The 19643-nt window shown below is 45.4% G+C and overlaps 1 protein-coding gene and 1 long non-coding RNA gene across 2 annotated transcripts in view; one reads left to right on the top strand and one right to left on the bottom strand.

The window, feature by feature from the left end:
- ITGBL1 (integrin subunit beta like 1) overlaps positions 1-19643 on the top strand; it is a 408856-nt gene that overhangs the window by 35929 nt on the left and 353284 nt on the right. The gene's annotated exons all lie outside the window — the stretch shown is intronic.
- LOC141127699 (uncharacterized) overlaps positions 5412-19643 on the bottom strand; it is a 92719-nt gene continuing 78487 nt past the window's right edge. The window contains exons 3-4 of the long non-coding RNA XR_012241584.1: positions 9891-9984; positions 5412-7880 (exon numbers count right to left, since the gene is read on the bottom strand). This is a non-coding gene — a long non-coding RNA (uncharacterized lncRNA). The remainder of the gene's footprint in view (positions 7881-9890; positions 9985-19643) is intronic.

Genomic DNA, 19643 nt, shown 5'->3' with positions numbered 1-19643 from the left:
CTGGCACCAAAGATAGTTATAGTGCTATTACACCAGGGCTTTGCTTCTACATTTCAGTCTACTTTGATCAGGAGTCATTAACCCTTGGATTACAAACCTACTTTGTTTTTGCTAGCGGAAGAAAAGGACTGTTTAATAAAACACAAGGCCTTGTGTCCCTTTTATTATATTGAGGTAGAGTGATATTAAATAAGGGAGCTCTCTAATTGTTGTACTACACATTATCAAGTTAGTTTTTTTGATTTAGTATAGTAATAAAGCGTGCAGGAAATAGGAAAGTGCTCATAGTGAGATAAATTCATTCTGAAGGTTATCCTATTTACTTTGCTACACCACTCATATATTATTTCAGACATTTTATACCTGTATTGTATCTTTGTAATATAAAGTTCAGTTGACTGTCGGACTATGTTGGTCTGACAGTACAACCATTGTAGTTTAAACCTTCTAAAACAATTACAGTAAATAAGGTTATTATTCAAGTATAACGTGTGAGTGTTGTTTTAGTCTTCATCACCAGCCAAGAGGAGGATAAGGTAACTACAGACAGGTATATTATATTGAGTATTGTGAACTTGCCTTATGATTTCATTTTGACTGCACACTATTACACCACAGCTGTGTCAGGGGGACTGAGATATAGAAAGGGGAAACAAAGCAGAGTACAGGCCCAAATAAATCAGCAGCTCCTTCAGGGGTCTATGCTACACGTGGGGCTCGTCCGGGATTACTGTTACTCTGTAAGCAACCCCCCAGATACCCCCTTGACACCAGTATGGACCCTGCCACTGTGGTTCAGTGGTGCAAAGAAGACCTCGCCCGCATGAAGACGAGTGTGACCGTTGAGCATTCTGGAAAGGCCCGGGAGGAAGAACGTTAGTCCAGAGTCCTGAGAGCGACCGCTGTCACAATATCCTGGTCCCCACCTATCCAACAAAGCAGGGTGAGCGACCCTGAATTGGAGAAGTTGACACTTCAGCTGCAAAGAGAGATGACCAAGATGATGAAGATGTTGATCGGGTCATCGGATCTCATGTCTGAGTTAGACACCTTGAAGATGCAAGTGTCTCAGATGGCAGAGATGATGAACAAATTAATGGCAGAACGTACTGAGTTGTCTGGCCAGAAGCCCACAAAGCAATGCATCTGTCAAAACTGTGGAGGTGTAGGTCACTACCAGCAAGTATGTCCAAGTCCACGAATGGAGACAGAAGACTGGCGGAGACCTCAGAGAAGTGACCCAAGGATGAAGAGAAGATCCGGGTCTTCGGAAAGAATTTTCCCTGAGTCTGCAAGGGAGCAATGGAAAACACCTGCTGTTTATACTGTTTCGGTGGGAAATGCCTTTCAGTCCCTAAACCAATGATTGAAGCGGTGTGCTCGGCGGCAGAAGCTGAAGAGAGCACGAGTCCAAGTATGCCAATCTGTGGTTACAGATGTTTCTAACAGGCCTCTTACCCAGTTGGTAGGCCCTCTGCCTGTAGTGCCTGTTCTGATTTAAGGGATCTATACCAGAGCCATTCTTGATACAGGTGCACAGGTTACCCTGATGACCAGAGACTTTTACAAGAGATACTTGTCATACCTGCCCCTGAAGAAGTTGGAAGACTTAAAGGTTCAGGGTATTCAAGCAGAAGATTACCCTTGTGATGGATGTCTGCGGGTCAAGTTGTCATGTGATCCGTTGAAGGATGGGAAGCCTCAGAACTTTGAGACACTGGCCATTGTCTGTCCTTGGCTGCAAGGGCCCTCAAGAAGTTCTCTCATCGTTCGGACCAACACGGACCTGGGGAAGCTGCTGTTAGCCCCTGTTGTTCCAAGAAGTGACCCTCTACCTTCACTGCCAGAAGAAGGGTTGGAAGTGTCTACCTTTCCCACCGTGGATGAAGAAATATCCAAAAAAGGACTGGAAGGAACCCATCTGCAGGAGGCAGAAATGGTTGAGCAGAAAGAGAAGGCAAGTGAGCCTACTGTATTTGAACCAATGAATCAGAAGAAGCGAAGAGTCAGTTACAGATCCAAGAGACAAACCTATGATGTGTTAGAGGAGAGTTACGAAGAAATTGTCCTCACCCCTCAAGGGTTGTCAAGAGAGTCTGACCTTCTCACCGCAGATTTGGTGAGAAGAAACCCCATCTCGCGTCTTGACACATCTGTACATGACATTAAGGTATCGGCTGTGAATGTACAGGACAGCTCCCCATCATGTAAAAATTGGAGTAAATCTCCCCTGTCTGTTTTGTATAACCATATAGAATCAAAAATGTGTTACAGAAACAAAATTTTACATCTCTTTGGGGACCAAAGAGTTCAAGCAGGGGGAGTGTGTAGCGGGACACATTTTTGATGTAACTTAATGTTTCTGTTATATCTTATCATATGGCGCCATCTAGCAGTCAAAATATAAAAGGACTGCATCTTTATTTATTTTTCTCTATTCAAGTTGACATTGTTTGTTTACATTTGGATATTAACTTGACCTACCCACAATGCTCAGTAACTTCCGCAAACCTCAGGGAACAGAACTGCATTGTGGGGAGACTATAAAAAGGCTGGGAGCGGCCATCTTAGGTCTCTTGTTCCTGGGATGCGTGTCCTGCCAGCAGAACTCCGTGGGTGTGTGTGTCCCATGGAGATGCGGCCTACCCTGTGTGGAGCGAAACAGCAATCAGCAATCCTGCTTTAGCTTACAGCATGCTGGTGCAGCAGAGTGATCATTCCAGAGACCCTTGAAGGAGGTAACCGAGAACACCCGGTCGTCTGTGAGCAGTCTTTGATTCGGCCTTACATCACAGCATGCTGGAGCAGCAGTGTGATCATTCCAGAGACCCTTGAAGGAGGTAACCGAGGACCCCTGGTCATCTGTGAAGTGGTACAGCGTGGCGGTGTGGCCACAGCGAATAGACTGAGAACTTGTGGAACAGAGACAGAACCCTGTACATCAGAACGGAGTCTTCTGACAACAATGTCCTGGTTGGGTGAGAAGGCTGTTGCCCAAAAGTTTCTTGATGCACTTTCATACATACGTCTGCACAAGACAGAGCTACTGGGACCCATAGTTCCACAAGCTAAGTCAGGAGGATTAGACTGAGTTAATATCAGGCTTCGGGCCTACACCTCATTGAGAGTTTAGTACTGAGTCACTGGCACCAAAGATAGTTATAGTGCTATTACACCAGGACTTTGCTAACACATTTCAGTCTACTTTGATCAGGAGTCTTTAACCCTTGGATTACAAGCCTGCTCTGTTTTTGCTAGCAGAAGAGAAGAAGAAAAGAAGGACTGTTTAGTAAAACACAAGGCCTTGTGTCCCTTTATTATATTGAGGTAGAGTGATACCAAATAAGGGAGCTCTCTAATTGTTGTACTACACTTTGTCAAGTTAGTTTATTTTATTTAGTATAGTAATAAAGCGCGCAGGGAATAGGAAAGTGCTCACAGTGAGATAAATTCACTCTGACGGTTATCCTATTTACTTTGCTACACCACTCATATATTATTTCAGACATTTTATACCTGTATTGTATCTTTGTAATATAAAGTTCAGTTGACTGTCGGACTATGTTGGTCTGACAGTACAACCATTGTAGTTTAAACTTTCTAAAACAATTACAGTAAATAAGGTTATTATTCAAGTATAACCATGTGAGTGTTGTTTTAGTCTTCATCACCAGCCAAGAGGAGGGTAAGGTAACTACAGACAGGTATATTATATTGAGTATTGTGAACTTGCCTTATGATTTCGTTTTGACTGCACACTATTACACCACAGCTGTGTCAGGGGGACTGAGATATACAAAGGGGAAACAAAGCAGAGTACAGGCCCAAATAAATCAGCAGCTCCTTCGGGGGTCCGTGCTACACAACAATCTATGATAGAGTCATAAACTGAATGACTCTGTTTGGGCATTAGGGTTGCCACATCATCCATTTAATCCAGGACACACATTAATTACACAGGTTCTGCGGCTAATTAAGGTGGTAATTAAACTCACTTGGTTCCTTATCTGCATTAAATCAGCTTCAGAACCTGTGTAATTCATATGTGTCTTGGATTAAATGGATGATGTGGCAACTCTATTGGGCATACGTGGGACTTGCAAACCTGCAAAGCCCCACATGCAACTTGTATGGTCCCAGCAAAATAGTGCTCTGTCACATTAAAGTATAACTAAAGGCATTTTTTTTTTAGTTTTGGATAGAGTAGAGAGGTATTAGAACTCTTGTTAGGTTTTTTTTTCTGTCTATGTCCCCGTTAGGGAGATTCACCCTCTACATGTGTCCTGTTTACCATTATGGTTGAAAGTGAAAGTAAATGTAAATCCCAAATGTTGGGTTGTCCACAGCAAAATAATAGAGGGGGGATTTTCCGATGGGGACACTAGTTCTGGTGTCCTGCGGGGGCCCAAGAAGTTCCCCTAATTTGCAGGGATTTCCTCTCATTTTCGGTGTTGGCTATGGGACAGGAAGTGAAGGGAGATTTCTCCAAAAGGACACTGATGGCAAAAAATCTGACAGGGGTTATAACCCTCCCGTATCCAAAATGAAAAAAAGTCTTGCCTATAGTCCTACTTTAAGTGTTTGTCTCATTTTAACTCTTGCAGGTACACCACACCTGTCACATAGGATGTGCTGTGACTTTCAATTGCTTCTTTAGCATAGCATTCCTTCATCTGAGCACCAATTGTAGGATTGATGATGCCATTACCATGAAATGTGTCAGTGAATCTGCAAGTGCTGTGCATGCTCTTACCCCAGCATTTGTAGTGGTGAGAGCCTCATTAAGGATTAAAGAGGAACTGCAGTCTGCTCACATAATTTGTAATAAAACATACAGGATAAATGGTGCTTGCATAATCCTAGAAATACAGTAGTGCTATAGGGTCCCTCTGCTATATGTTGACCAGGTATTAAATGTTTTTTTCAAGAGTTTTGGTTTACGTAGATTTATATGTTATATGATTAATAAATAATATTTTAACATTTTTAAATTCTATATTTTGATTCTAATTACATTTTCAGCTATATCTATATTGTTTTGGCACCAGCTTTTGAGACAAAACCTATAAATGTGCATTCACCTCTCAGACACTCAGAGGCATAGAAAAGTCCATATGCTTTGGGTTTTTTTTTGTTTTATTGAGGGGTAAGGGAAATACTGTACATATATTCTCAAAGTGAGCCCACACAGAATAACAATACCATAAGAAAATGAACAATAGCAACCCCCAACTCTAGACAGAGACCTACTACGCTTATAATACTCCAAAGAAACCCACAGTCCCAGTGTCCACCAGCAGGCCAGCCGCCAGCAGGCCCCAGTAATCAGTTACAAATTGTCTCAGCTGCTAGCAGGACATATAATGTGTCTGCCACTAGCACATGGTGCTTCAGTGTTTTGGCTGCTCCTGTACTGTACTTTACCATTCTGTTGCTATTTAATTTTGACCTAGACCTTGCTCTTGTTCCTGCCCTGCACCCAGTACCCTGCTGCCTTGCTCCCTGCTCCTCCAGTTTTCCCTTGCCTAGTGTGTATATCATTTGTGTATATAGTATATATTAGTTTTGTTTTTGGTTGCTGGTTAGGCATTTTGACATTTAGTTTTGATTCTCATGCATTCTCATATTGTTTGCTGGTGTGTGATTATCTTTCTTTCACTGTAAATTAATCTCACTTTAACCACATCCTGCGTGGCCTATAGCAGAATGATGGCCGGATGGGGGATCAGTTATCCTAACTGCGCATCATATGATGTCCAGCAGGATAGGCCGCTCGCGCGCACCAATCTGTAGTGTTGTGTGTCGCTCTGACACAACGCATCACCTATCTCGGTAAAGAGTCTATGATGTAGGCTCTTTGCCATGCTTGGCATTGCATGCTATTATTAAGCTTATGATCTACCAAAACCCCCAGATCCTTCTCCACTATGGATTCCCCCAGTTATTCTCCCACTAGTATGTATGATGCATGCATATTCTTAGCCCCAAGTGCATAACTTTACATTTCTCAACATTAAACCTCATTTGCCACATAGTTGCTCAATTAAAAAGTGCATTGAGGTTGACTTGTAAATTGGAGACATCTTGTAAGGATGATATTCCACTGCAAAGCTTGGTGTCATCTGCAAATATTGAAATGGTACTTTTAATCCCAGACTCTATATCATTTATAAATATAATAAAAAGTAAGGGTCCCAACACTGAACCTTGTGGTACACCACTAACAACCCTAGACCATTCAGAGTATGAATCATTAACCACTACTCTCTGAATTCAGTTTTTTTAGCCAGTTTTCTATCCATTTACAAATTGATCTTTCCAAGCCTATAGACTTTACCTCACACATTAGCCGTGTGTGAGGAACTGTGTCAAACACTTTTGCAAAATCCAAGTATACTACAACCACAGCCAACCCTCTATCCAAGGTTTTACTTACCTCCTCATAAAAAAGAAATTAGGTTTGTCTGACAACTTCTGTCTTTCGTGAATCCATGCTGTCTGTTGGTTAAAATATTTTTTTTCAGCAAGAACTTATCTATGTGTTTTTTTACTAAACTCTCCAGTATGTTTCCAACTATAGAAGTTAAACAAAGAGGTCTATGGTTATTTAGTAAAGACTTTGATCCCTTTTTAAATATAGGCACCACACTCACTGGCCTTACGCCGATCCAGTGGTACTATTCCAGCCCTAAAAATTAGAAACAATGGCTTTAAAATGACAGAGCTCAATTATTTTAGGATACGTTGGTGTATGCCATCACGTTCAGGTGCTTTATTCACCTTTATTCTGTCAAAATATTTCTGGACCATATCAATTTTAGTCATTGTGGATCATTTGGGGCTTTGTCAATATCATCCCCATTATAGACATGAGCTCCCCCACAGAGCTGAAGAAGGTATTCAATAAATATATGCCTTCTCTTTGTCTCCAGTCACCCACTTTAGATCATTTTGTAAAGGGTCTACATGCTCAGACCTGGCCTTTTTACTATTAATAAATTTGAAGAATTTTTTGGGGTTTGTCCTACTATCTTTTGCAATCTGTCATTCGTTTGTGGCCTTGATTTTCTTTTTACATATTCTGTTATATTTTTTGTAACATTTAAACCATGATAGTGTGCCTTTATTTTTATATTTTTTTAAACGCTCTTTTCTTATTATTTATAGTTTTTTTAACTTTGGCTGTGAGTCACATAGGATTTATTTTTAGACTTTTAAACTTATTGCCCAGGGGAATATAGTTTGCAGCGTGTTCACATACAGTCTTTTGAAGAATTACCATTTCTGTTCTGTGTTTATCAGTGCCAATATTCCATCCCAGTCTAAATCTTGAAGAGCAGCCCTCATCCTTGGAAGATTTGCTCTCTTAAGCCTCGTACACACGATCAGACAAAACCCTTTAGACTTTTGTCCGAAGGGCATTGGCCAGGAACTTGCGTCTTGCATACAAACGGCAAGGAATTGTTGGCCAACAAACACGAACGTAGTGACATACTACATGGTTTTTCAGCTCTTTAGAGCCACCCTTTGGGCTCCTTCTGCTAATTTCGTGTTAGTAGAAGTTTGGTGAGTGTCGATTCGTGCTTTTCATTTTGCGCTTTTCAGTTCGTTTCTGAACGTCCGTTCGTCAACCAGCCATGTTGCAGAATCAGAGGAGATAACGTGTTATTTATTATTGGCCTTGGAGTTATTGCTTTGGCCCAAGTCCAGTCCAGGAACAGGAGGAGGAGGATTTCTTGGACCAAAAATTGGTTGCTCTATTAATTGTGACCAATTATGCCTTGGCTGCGGGAGCTCCAGGAGAATAATCCAGATGATTTTCGGAATTATCTTCGGATGACGGACCCCTGCTTTCAGCAACTGTTGGCATTGTTGACCCCCTATATTAAGAAACAGGACACATGCATGAGGCTTTTATTTTATTTTATGGTTGAATAACGATTTGATTTGGTATAATTGGTAAATTTTTGGATGCATAGAATGCACTTTGCGGTTAAGTTCTATTGGCAGATAGCATGTCTAATCTTATTTGTTTTCTTTTTTTAATGCACACTAAAGAAATTGTGGAGAATAATACTTGGCTATGTGTTTTACTTCAAATGACAGTTTGGGAGTAGGCAGTTACATTTTAAAAAATACAATGTAAAATTAACAAGGGACACCAACATAGTTGTATCTTTGATTTTAAAAACTACAGGATAATGGTGTTGTGGTAACTTGCACCAAAAAAAAAAAATAACAAGCATAATAATATTTTTCTTGATATCACTAGAAAAAAAAAGCCTTTGAAAATTCGTTTGCAATAACTCCATCAGTATCACCAGCAAAGCAGCTTCATTATCATACCATTAAAGAGGAAGAGAATGTGTGCTGAATTTCGAGAATTCATAATTTGCCGCGTCATGAATGTTAACTTTCCATTATAAACGCTTGTTTACAAGACTGACCACTTCTGGCTCATCCTTGCTTCCGAGCATGCGTGTTTGTGCTTTAGACTTTTATCCGATGGACTTGTGTACACATGCGCAGAAAATCTGACAACAGACATTTGTCCGCGGAAAATTTTAAAGCCTGCCATCCAACATTTGTTTGCAGAAAATCCGACAACAATTGTCCAAAGGAGCGTACAAATGGTCAGATTTTCCGCCAACAGCCTGTCATCACACAATTCCCATCGGAAAATCCGATTGTGCGTACGAGGCTTTAAAGTTATGGGTTTTTATCTTTCCAGTATTTGCTTGTTGATTACAGCTAACATTAAATGAAACCATATTATGGTCACTGCTACGTAGATGTTTTTTTATATGAGCATTAGTAATAAGCTCTGCATGATTTTGAGATTACCAGTTCCAGGATAGCATTCAGTTCCAGGAAAGCATAATTCCTAGTCTCATTCCTAGTAACTGGAGTCCTATCTTGAGTCTCTGAAGGGCGGGAAGACAGGTCGGCGATGCCGATCTGTGTCTTTAGCTGATAGGCGCTGACTATGTGTCTAGAATAGCTGAGAGCAGGGTGGCAATCTTGCATGGGGTCTTGGGATAGCCAGAAGCAGAATGGCAATCTCACTCTAAACCTCCGGATAGCTGGGGATAAGTGATGCAGACACTGTGAGCCCCACACTCTGTCTCTTCTACCGCCTGACTTCAAGTGATCCTGCTCTTCCAGGGCAACTTTGCTAAAAGTTCTCTCTCTCTCCTCCCTTCCAATTGCCGAGGTTCCTGGGAAGTCTCTGTGCCAGTACCTGGCTACAGATGTTTATTGAAAAGAAATATATCAAAACCACATGGTTTCAAATCCAGGTTTACAGTGCAAGAAATGATCTGTAGCTGAGTCACACTAAATATGAGCAGGCCTGTTACTCTATTTTTTTTGAATAAGTGAATGTATTCTGCATAACCATATCCTTACTAGTGTACATTTTGGTGTTGGTAGGATAATAATCAAATATTGATAAAGCTTGGCTTCTTTTGGATAGTTTGTGGTCAGTAATTTGACTTTACTGTCTATGGCTTTTTGTTGATATTTCCTGTAGTAGCATTTAAAACCTGACAGTTGTACCCTTCCCCGCTCTATTCAAAACTAAAATAAAAATAAAACATTGAATTTTATAAAGATGGGTTGATTGTGTTGAAACTATTTGAAACTATTTGTTCAGATACAGTCTAGTGAATGTAACAGCATTTTGTCATTATTAATTTTTTGACATGTACTCCTGCAGAGTACACTTGATACTTTTGATCCCTTTGAGGATCAAGTCACATAGTAAAAGAAAAAAAATGAAAGGGAAATAAAGTTTTAAATGGGAAATCTGTGCAGCCATATTAGACACACACCATGCATCACCATGCATTAGATATATCCTAGTTCACAAAATCACATGTACTGCTTACCCTCGAAAGAGCAGCTGATTTATGAGTCTCCTGGTTCAGGCTGACAACGACCCTTCTAGCAATACCACACTCTCTGTCACACCAAGGCTAAATGCTAAAAAAAACGATTTGGGAAATATTCTCAACAAAGGCAGTAAAAACAGAACAGCAAATAATAATAATTTTTAACAAATATGTACAACACTAGAAACAACGAGAGGACAAAGTGTCTCTGCACCTGAACCCTGAATATTGGGAGGTTCTAACAGGGTGATATCAGAAGCTAAAAGGTTCTTCAGTCTCTCCAAAAACCACCCTCTGGCCAGTATATTTTTAATCTTTGGGGCCCATATTTCCTGCTTTGTATCACTTAGGTTAAAGTGAAACCCATAGTAAAGGGATTAAGTACACAAATTATATCCAAAGTTGAGGGTGACACTGTCCCTTAGGAAGCGATCAAGAAAGTTGTGGCCAGCATCCCCTTACCACCAAAAAATCTGTGATTATGCCTCCTACCACATTTAGGGGATCTCTCATAGAATCAGCGATGCCCCTTTCCTCCAGTTTGCTGGACCTTTCTAACAGATGTGCCCTCTGTGAGGAAGTGGCAGACTAGTCTCTATCCTACACTGTGGTGAACACTCATGACAGGCAGCCCACTCTAATGCCCCGTACACACGATCGGACATTCCGACAACAAAATCCATGGATTTTTTCCAAAGGATATTGGTTCAAACTTGTCTTACATACACACAAATCTTGTCGTAAATTCTGAACGTCAAGAACGCAGTGACATACAACACGTATGACGAGACGAGAAAAATTAAGTTCAATAGCCAGTGTGACTCTTCTGCTTGATTCCGAGCATGTGTGGAACTTTGTGCGTCGGAATTGTGTACACACGATCAGAATTTACGACAAGGTATTTTGTTGTCGGAAAATTTGAGGTCCAGATCTCAAATATTGTGTGATGGAAATTTCGATGGAAAATGTCAGATGGAGCCTACACACGGTTGAAATTTCCAACAACAAGCTCCCATCGAACATTTTCCGTCGGAAAATCTGACTGTGTGTACGGGGCATAATGGTCACAATTCAATTTACCCACAAAACCGCTCAAGCTCTGGCTTTTTTCTTCTCCTGACACCCTCTGTCCTCCTGGGACTTTTAGTCCTATCCAGTACTTGGCTTTATAGAGGCTGTCTCAGGGGACTACATCCCCCATAGTTTAGTGAGGCTCCCAGCAGTCTTTGCCATCTCCCAGGCTGCACAGCAGACAATCAGGGAGTCCTCTGTATCCTGGGGTATTGGACAAAGCTCTCCTCCAGCTCACTGCAGATGAAATCCGAGCCCTGCAATAACATCTTGTGGCCATCTGTCTTTCTTCTCCTTCTCCCACACGGCTACTCCTTCACTCACTGGTGGCTGGTGAGAGGGAGAGAAACTGTGTTGATGCCTGTGGCATTCCTAAAGACACCCCCTTTCGTGCAACAGTGAGCAGAGAGTGCTGTAGACTGGGGCAACCCATGCACAGTGAGAGTCAAAAGACTACATCAAAAAAATATACCCAATATGGTATAACAAACAGTTTTGCAAGAAGTGAACCCAGTTTCTTTTACCTAGACAAAGCTCCCACCATCATGTCTTAGTCAGAAGCTGATGAAATCTCTCTCTTTATACTCCATTTTTTGGAGCTCTGGGGTTGATTAAAGATTATTTAAAAAATAAGGGTTTTTTAATGTGTGAATGGCCATGGTTTTGGTTCTAACTGAACACATTGTAGAAAACAAAAGAACTGTTTTGCAATTACATAAACCAGAGATTTACATACAATCAGGGCCGGTACAAGGGGTGGGCGGAAGGGGCGGATGCCCTGGGCGAAGCAATTTTATGTAGGAAGGGGGCACAGTGCTGGCAGGCAGTGTTCTGTTAAACTTTCTTAACAACTGCCACCGGCCGCCCTACAACACTGCGCCTGCTTGCAAAGAATGTGCAGAGGTAAGTGGGGGCGGGCCACACACTGGGAGGGGTGTCAGGCCGCCCCGCACTCCGGGATTGAAGCGGTGGCAGCACCTCAGTGACAGGCACAGTAGGCATTGAGATGCGATCTTTGTGATGCAAGGAGAAGGGGTGTGTGGGGAGTGCAGGGTGACACCGCTGCACCTACCATCCTCTCCTCTCGCGGCCGCGGGCTGTGTGTCTGTGCGATCCGGGATGTCACACAGGCACAGCCCAGCAGAGTGAAGCCGCCTCCCCCTCCTCTCTGTTTATGTGTAAACAGGGAGAGGGGATCTGCTGAGCATGTGCCGCCGCGCTGATCTGAGGTATTGAATGGGGGGGGCTACACTGAAGGGGGGTCTGCACTAAGTGAGGGGCTACACTGAAGGAAGCGTCTGCACTGAAGGGGGGTCTGCACTGAGCGAGGGGCTACACTGAAGGAGGCATCTGTACTGAAGGGGGGTCTGCACTGAGCGAGGGGCTACACTGAAGGAGGCGTCTGCACTGAAGGGGGTCTGCACCGAATGGGGGGGCTACAGTGAAGGGGGCGTCTGCACTGAACGGGGGGCTACACTGAAGGGGGGTCTGCACTGAGCGAGGGGCTACACTGAAGGAGGCATCTGCACTGAAGTGGGGTCTGCACTGAACAGGGGCTACACTGAAGGGGGGTCTGCACTGAGCGAGGGGCTACACTGAAGGAGGCGTCTGCACTGAAGGGGGGTCTGCACTGAGCGAGGGGCTACACTGAAGGAGGCATCTGCACTGAAGGGGGGTCTGCACTGAACGGGGGCCTACACTGAAGGGGGGTCTGCACTGAGCGAGGGGCTACACTGAAGGAGGCGTCTGCACTGAAGGGGGGTCTGCACTGAACAAGGGGGCTACACTGAAGTGGGGCATCTGCACTGAACGGGGGCTACACTGAAGGGGGGTCTGCACTGAGCGAGGGGCTACAATGAAGGAGGATTCTGCACTGAAGGGGGGTCTGCACTGAACGGGGGGCTACACTGAAGGGGGGCTACACTGAACGGGGGCGTTTGCACTGAACGGGGGGCTACAATGAAGGGGGGGTCTGTACTGAAGAGGGGGTCTGTGTAACATACAGGGGGTCCAGAGCTGCAGGGTGCTGTGTAATATAAAGGGGTCCAGAGATGCAGGGTGTTGTGTAATGTAAAGGAATCCAGAGGCGCAGGGGTTGTGTAATGTAAAGGGGCCCAGAGGCACAGGGGGCTGTGTAATGTAAAGGGGTCCAGAGATGCAGGGTGCTGTGTAATGTAAAGTGGTGCAGGGGGCTGTGTAATATAAAGGGGTCCAAAGATGCAGGGTGTTGTGTAATGTAAAGGAATCCAGAGATGCAGGGGGCTGTGTAATGTAAAGGGGTCCAGAGGTGCAGGGGGCTGTGTAATGTAAAGGGGCCCAGAGGTGCAGGGTGTTGTGTAATGTAAAGGGATCAAGAGGCGCAGGGGGCTGTGTAATGTAAAGGGGCCCAGAGGCGCAGGGGGCTGTGTAATGTAAAGGGGCCCAGAGGCGCAGGGGGCTGTGTAATGTAAAGGGGCCCAGAAGCGCAGGGGGCTGTGTAATGTAAAGGGGTCCAGAGATGCAGGGTGCTGTGTAATGTAAAGGGGTCAAGAGGTGCAGGGGGTTGTGTAATGTAAAGGGGTCCAGAGGTGCAGGGGGCTGTGTAATGTAATGGGGTCAGTGCGGGGGGATCACTGGACTCCAGGTTAGCAGGACCAATGTAAGTTCACCTTACAGATTTTCTGTAAAGTGAACTTACAATTTAACCATTTGCTGATCCGCCGCAGTACATATACTGCGACGGGGTTGCAGCTACAGTATTGTATTGTTGTATTGTTTTAAGTGTTTTCTGGTTTTGAAAGGACACTGACTCTTTATACCTGGGGGGGGGGGGGGGGCGCAGTTTGCCATCTTCGCCCTGGGCACCAGATGGCCTTGTCCCAGCACTGCATACAATACCAAAGGATGTCGTAACTGAAAGCTCGCAATCTGGCCCATCTCTGCTAGCAGGTGCTGGCTGATGGAACTTGTCATTGCTCCCCATATGGAATGAATAAACAAGCCAGCTGCCATTCAATGACATCAACCCTCACACAACTTTATTTTTTCAGGACAAGATCATCAAGAAGTCTGCTCAAACCAAGCCTAATGCCGCGTACACACGAGCGGACATTACGGCGGACTTTGCCCGGCGGACTTTTCGATGTACTTTCCGACGGACTTTCTGAATGAACGGACTTGCCTACACACAATCCACCAAAGTCTGTCGAATTCGTACGTGATGACGTACGACCGGACTAAAACAAGGAAGTTCATAGCCAGTAGCCAATAGCTGCCCTAGCATGGCTTTTTGTCCGTCGAACTAGCATACAGACGGCGGACTTTTTGACCGGACTCGATTTCAACGGATAAATTTTAAACAAGTTTCAAATCTAAGTCCGTCCAACTTTTGAGAAAACAAAGTCCGCTGGAGCCCACACACATCGAATTGTCCGACGAAATCCAGTCCGCCGGGCAAAGTCCGCCGTAATGTCCGCTCGTGTGTACGCGGCATTATGCTCTGTACACACTACCGGTTTTGCTGTCCTAAAGGCACATGCACTTAAAAGTTGGAATGATCTTGAAAATTTATGTCACCCACCCTAGGAAGCTATTGACTACTGGCTATTGAACTTCCACTTTCTAGTCCCGTCATACGTGTTGTACGTCACCACGTGTGTATGCAAGACAGCTTGAGTGGAATTCCGTCGGAACTCCATCGGAAAAACCTTCAGAGTTTATTCTGACGGCAAAACCTTTCGTGTGTACAGGGCATTACTCTTTGATGGAACCATGAAACCGAGGTTACAGCTGATCCTGGGATCCAGAAATCTTTTTCCTATGCTGTCCCTGTGCTCACCCTAGGGATGCCTTTTAGTGGCCTTGCTCTATAAAAGTCAACAGCCACTAAAGCATGCAAAAAATGTTATGTGGCATTATGAATATTAGTGAAATAACAATTATGCTTACTATTTACAGAATTGTTGTTCTTTTATGTGGCAAATGTGTGTTTTTCATTGGCACAGTGTTGCAAAAACATCTCCCATGGTCCAAAGCACCACTTTCTTAGAAGATAACAGTAGTGCATGCATGAATTATGACATGAAACACGAATATAACAAGAATTATGTTCAAAAATAGCTACGTTCTAATCTTTTTAAATTTTTGTGACCAGCATGTCACATGCTATGCAATGTTATGCTCACGTAAATCTGTAATTGTTCTCCAAACTCTTTTTGTCCTTTATTTCAAAATCGGCCATAAATCAAGCTATTAAACTATTAACCTATAAATTTATGAGACAGAACTTGTAATGCACCTATAAACCAAATCAATTTATTTTCATCTTGGTCCAATGCTGCATCTGTCCGCCACCGCCTCTAAGACCGAGAACTGTGATTAGTGGTCTTTTTATTGCTCGGTTCTGAGTCTTCGAAGTGGTGGGGGACAAATGCAGCACTGGACCAATGCTGCATCCACCTAGGTGAATATAAATGCTTGTTTTTTTGCATTCCTGAACGCCTCTTTTAAATATTTTTTATTATTATTATTATTATACAGGTCTTTAGTGAGCAGAGCCGGTGATTTCCAGTCTCTCTGATCTGCCCCTCCAACGCTCACTGGAGAGCACTGCAGCTGTGGAGAGGGTGGGAGCCCCTGGCTGAGTCTCCCAGCAGTTTGGTGGGATGCTGAGCCAAGTGCTGATCCAGGCATCTGGGTGGATCCTGAATGTAAATTTGGGATCCCTCCTGTACTGATTGAATAATGTCAGCTGACAGCAGACTTTAGCCCGATGTTGGCTGAAAACAGGTCACAGGCGTGCAGAACGTACTCGGTCTTAAAAAAGTGATATTGGTGCAACCCTACATATAACCCACAACATCAATATGTCAGAGATGCCCTGATATGACACTGGTGTTGGTAACTGTAGTTGAAGGTCATGTTAGCATTTTCTACTTTACATTAAATCAAGATTTTTCTTGTTATGCCTTCAGTGGCTTGTATTTTCAATATATGGTTGTATTAGTGTCCCTCATATAATATTGTTTTTGTCCTCTAATGGCTTAAAATCAAAATATCTAATGCTACAACTCTGCTTCCCAATATACAAGGTGTGTCTAAAAAGTTTGGTGAATGGTATCAGAAAACAAACAAAACAGAAGGTACACACACACATTACCTTTATTGGCCTTCAAAATAATCATCATCCTTCACAACACATATTTGGCAATATTCATTAAAGCTTCTGGAAACTGTCAGCAAAGGCCTCTTTAGAAATCGATCGCAGAACTGCTGTCACACATTCTTGGATTGCCGCCACGCCTGCAAAACGTGCGCATTTCATGATGCTTTTCAGATGGGGAAACAGAAGTCTGCAGGCGCCAGATCAGGAGTGTACGGTGGATGGTCGAGAGCAGATACGCCCAGCTGAGCCAAGAATTGGTACACATGGATTGCACAGTGTGCACGCATATTATCGTGTAGCAACATCCATTGTCTAACATTTCATGCAACTCCATTGCTGTTTCCCCAATTTGTAGCAGAACTTGATGTTCATTCATTGCTCCATTGCACTGTGACCCTACCTCGACTGCTTGCATGGTCACGTGTACTCCATGCTATGTGGCGCTTCTCACCGTGTCTCTGGATAGCCATGTGCATGCTCCCACACCATGCCCATGTTGATATCGGACCATTCACTGAACTTTTTAGACACACCTTGTATGTGTGAAGTTCAGTCAGGGGCGGACTGACCATTCTGGCATTTGGGCACGGACCGAGGGCCCGCGGGGTCAGGGGGGCCCCATGAGAGGCTCAGTCTGCCCCAGGAGGTGCCCGCAGTTTATCAAGCAGATTGCATGATAAACCCCCCCCCAGACAGGCGCGCCTCCGGCCACCTCTCCCCCTGGGGAACTCAGCTGAGGGCGGAGCCATATCTCAATGCCGCGGGGTCAGGAAGGGAGCTGGAGGCTGCAGTGCAGAGTGCACACAGATCGGACAGACAGCGGAGCGGAGTCTCATGTTCGCATTGGCCACCCACACTGACCTGCCTTGTGTGCAGCAGCAGGTCAGTGTTATAAAAACAGACAGCACAGCAGTTGTATGCATTGTTTTTCTAAGAACTTGCCCTGGCCCATGATACTCTCCTGGTCCCCCCACCCCCACAGTGTCCCCCTGTGTGTGTGTGTGTGTGTGCTCTCCCTCCAGTGTCCCCCTGTGTGTGTGTGTGTGCTCTCCCTCCAGTGTCCCCCTGTGTGTGTGTGTGCGCTCTCTCCCCCTCCAGTGTCCCCCTGTGTGTGTGTGTGTGTGCTCTCCCTCCAGTGTCCCCCTGTGTGTGTGTGTGTGTGTGCGCGCTCTTCCCCTCCAGTGTCCCCCTGTGTGTGCTCTTCCCCTCCAGTGTCCCCCTGTGTGTGTGCTCTCCCTCCAGTGTCCCCCTGTGTGTGTGTGTGTGTGTGTGCTCTCCCTCCAGTGTCCCCCTGTGTGTGTGTGTGTGTGTGTGCGCGCTCTCCCCCTCCAGTGTCCCCCTGTGTGTGCTCTTCCCCTCCAGTGTCCCCCTGTGTGTGCTCTTCCCCTCCAGTGTCCCCCTGTGTGTGTGTGTGTGTGTGTGCTCTCCCTCCAGTGTCCCCCTGTGTGTGTGTGCTCTCCCTCCAGTGTCCCCCTGTGTGTGTGTGTGTGTGCTCCCCCTCCAGTGTCCCCGTGTGTGTGTGTGTGCTCCCCCTCCAGTGTCCCCCTGTGTGCGCTCTCCCCCTCCAGTGTCCCCCTGTGTGTGCTCTTCCCCTCCAGTGTCCCCCTGTGTGTGCTCTTCCCCTCCAGTGTCCCCCTGTGTGTGTGCTCTCCCTCCAGTGTCCCCCTGTGTGTGTGTGTGTGTGTGTGTGCTCTCCCTCCAGTGTCCCCCTGTGTGTGTGTGTGTGCGCGCTCTCCCCCTCCAGTGTCCCCCTGTGTGTGCTCTTCCCCTCCAGTGTCCCCCTGTGTGTGCTCTTCCCCTCCAGTGTCCCCCTGTGTGTGTGTGTGTGTGTGCTCTCCCTCCAGTGTCCCCCTGTGTGTGTGTGTGTGCTCCCCCTCCAGTGTCCCCGTGTGTGTGTGCTCTCCCTCCAGTGTCCCCCTGTGTGTGTGTGCTCCCCCTCCAGTGTCCCTCTGTGTGCGCTCTCCCCCTCCAGTGTCCCCCTGTGTGTGCGCTCTCCCCCTCCAGTGTCCCCCTGTGTGTGCTCTCCCCCTCCAGTGTCCCCCTGTGTGCGCTCTCCCCCTCCAGTGTCCCCCTGTGTGCGCTCTCCCCCTCCAGTGTCCCCCTGTGTGTGTGTGTGTGCTCTCCCTCCAGTGTCCCCCTGTGTGTGTGTGTGTGTGCTCTCCCTCCAGTGTCCCCCTGTGTGTGTGTGCTCCCCCTCCAGTGTCCCCCTGTGTGTGCGCTCTCCCCCTCCAGTGTCCCCCTGTGTGTGCGCTCTCCCCCTCCAGTGTCCCCCTGTGTGTGCTCTCCCCCTCCAGTGTCCCCCTGTGTGCGCTCTCCCCCTTCAGTGTCCCCCTGTGTGCGCTCTCCCCCTCCAGTGTCCCCCTGTGTGTGTGTGTGTGTGTGCGCTCTCCCCCTCCAGTGTCCCCCTGTGTGTGTGTGTGTGTGTGTGCTCTCCCTCCAGTGTCCCCCTGTGTGTGCTCTCCCCCTCCAGTGTCCCCCTGTGTGCGCTCTCCCCCTCCAGTGTCCCCCTGTGTGCGCTCTCCCCCTCCAGTGTCCCCCTGTGTGCGCTCTCCCCCTCCAGTGTCCCCCTGTGTGCGCTCTCCCCCTCCAGTGTCCCCCTGTGTGTGCTCTCCCCCTCCAGTGTCCCCCTGTGTGTGCTCTCCCCCTCCAGTGTCCCTCTGTGTGTGTGTGTGTGCTCTCCCTCCAGTGTCCCCCTTCAGTAACATTGTTTGCTGTCTAAAACGCATGTTTCACCTAAAACAGGTGCCTAATAGGGATGAGCCGGACACCCCACCCCCCACCCCGGTTCGGTTTGCACCAGAACATGCGAACAGGCAAAAAGTTTGAGGGAACATGCAAGCCCTAATAAAGTCTATGGGACACGACCATGAAAAATCCAAAGTGCTCACTTTAAAGGCTTATAAGCAAGTTATTGCCATAAAAAGTGTAAGGGGACCCGGGTACTGCCCTAGGGGACATGTATCAATGCAAAAAAAAAGTTTTTAAAACAACCGTTTTTTTCAGGAGCAGTGATCTTATTAATGCTTAAAGTGAAGCAATAAAAATGAAATATTCCTTTAACCGGTTCAATACAGGGCATTTTCACCCCCTTCCTTCCCAGGCCAATTTTTAGTTTTCAGCGCTGTCGCACTTTAAACGACAATTGCGCGGTAGTGTGACGTTGTACCCAAAAAAAATTGACGTCCTTTTTTCCCCACAAATAGAGCTTTCTTTTGGTGGTATTTGATCACCTCTGCGGTTTTTATTTTTTGCGCTATAAACAAAAGAAGAGCGACAATTTTGAAAAAAACACAATATTTTTTACTTTTTGCTATAATAAATATCCCAATTTAAAAAAAAAAAAAAAAATTTTTCCTCAGTTTCGGCCGATACGTACTCTTCTACATATTTTTGGTAAAAAAAAATCGCAATAAGCGTATATTGATTGGTTTGCACAAAAGTTATAGCATCTACAAAATACGGGATAGATTTATGGCATTTTTAAAAAAAAAATATTTTTTTTTTTTTTTTTACTAGTAATAGCGGCGATCGTGATT

This window comes from Aquarana catesbeiana, linkage group LG02, assembly GCF_042186555.1.
Source record: "Aquarana catesbeiana isolate 2022-GZ linkage group LG02, ASM4218655v1, whole genome shotgun sequence".
Classification (NCBI taxonomy): Eukaryota; Metazoa; Chordata; class Amphibia; order Anura; family Ranidae; genus Aquarana; species Aquarana catesbeiana.
The sequence above is the reverse complement of the archived record's forward strand: the minus strand, read 5'-3'. Positions and strand labels throughout refer to the sequence as shown.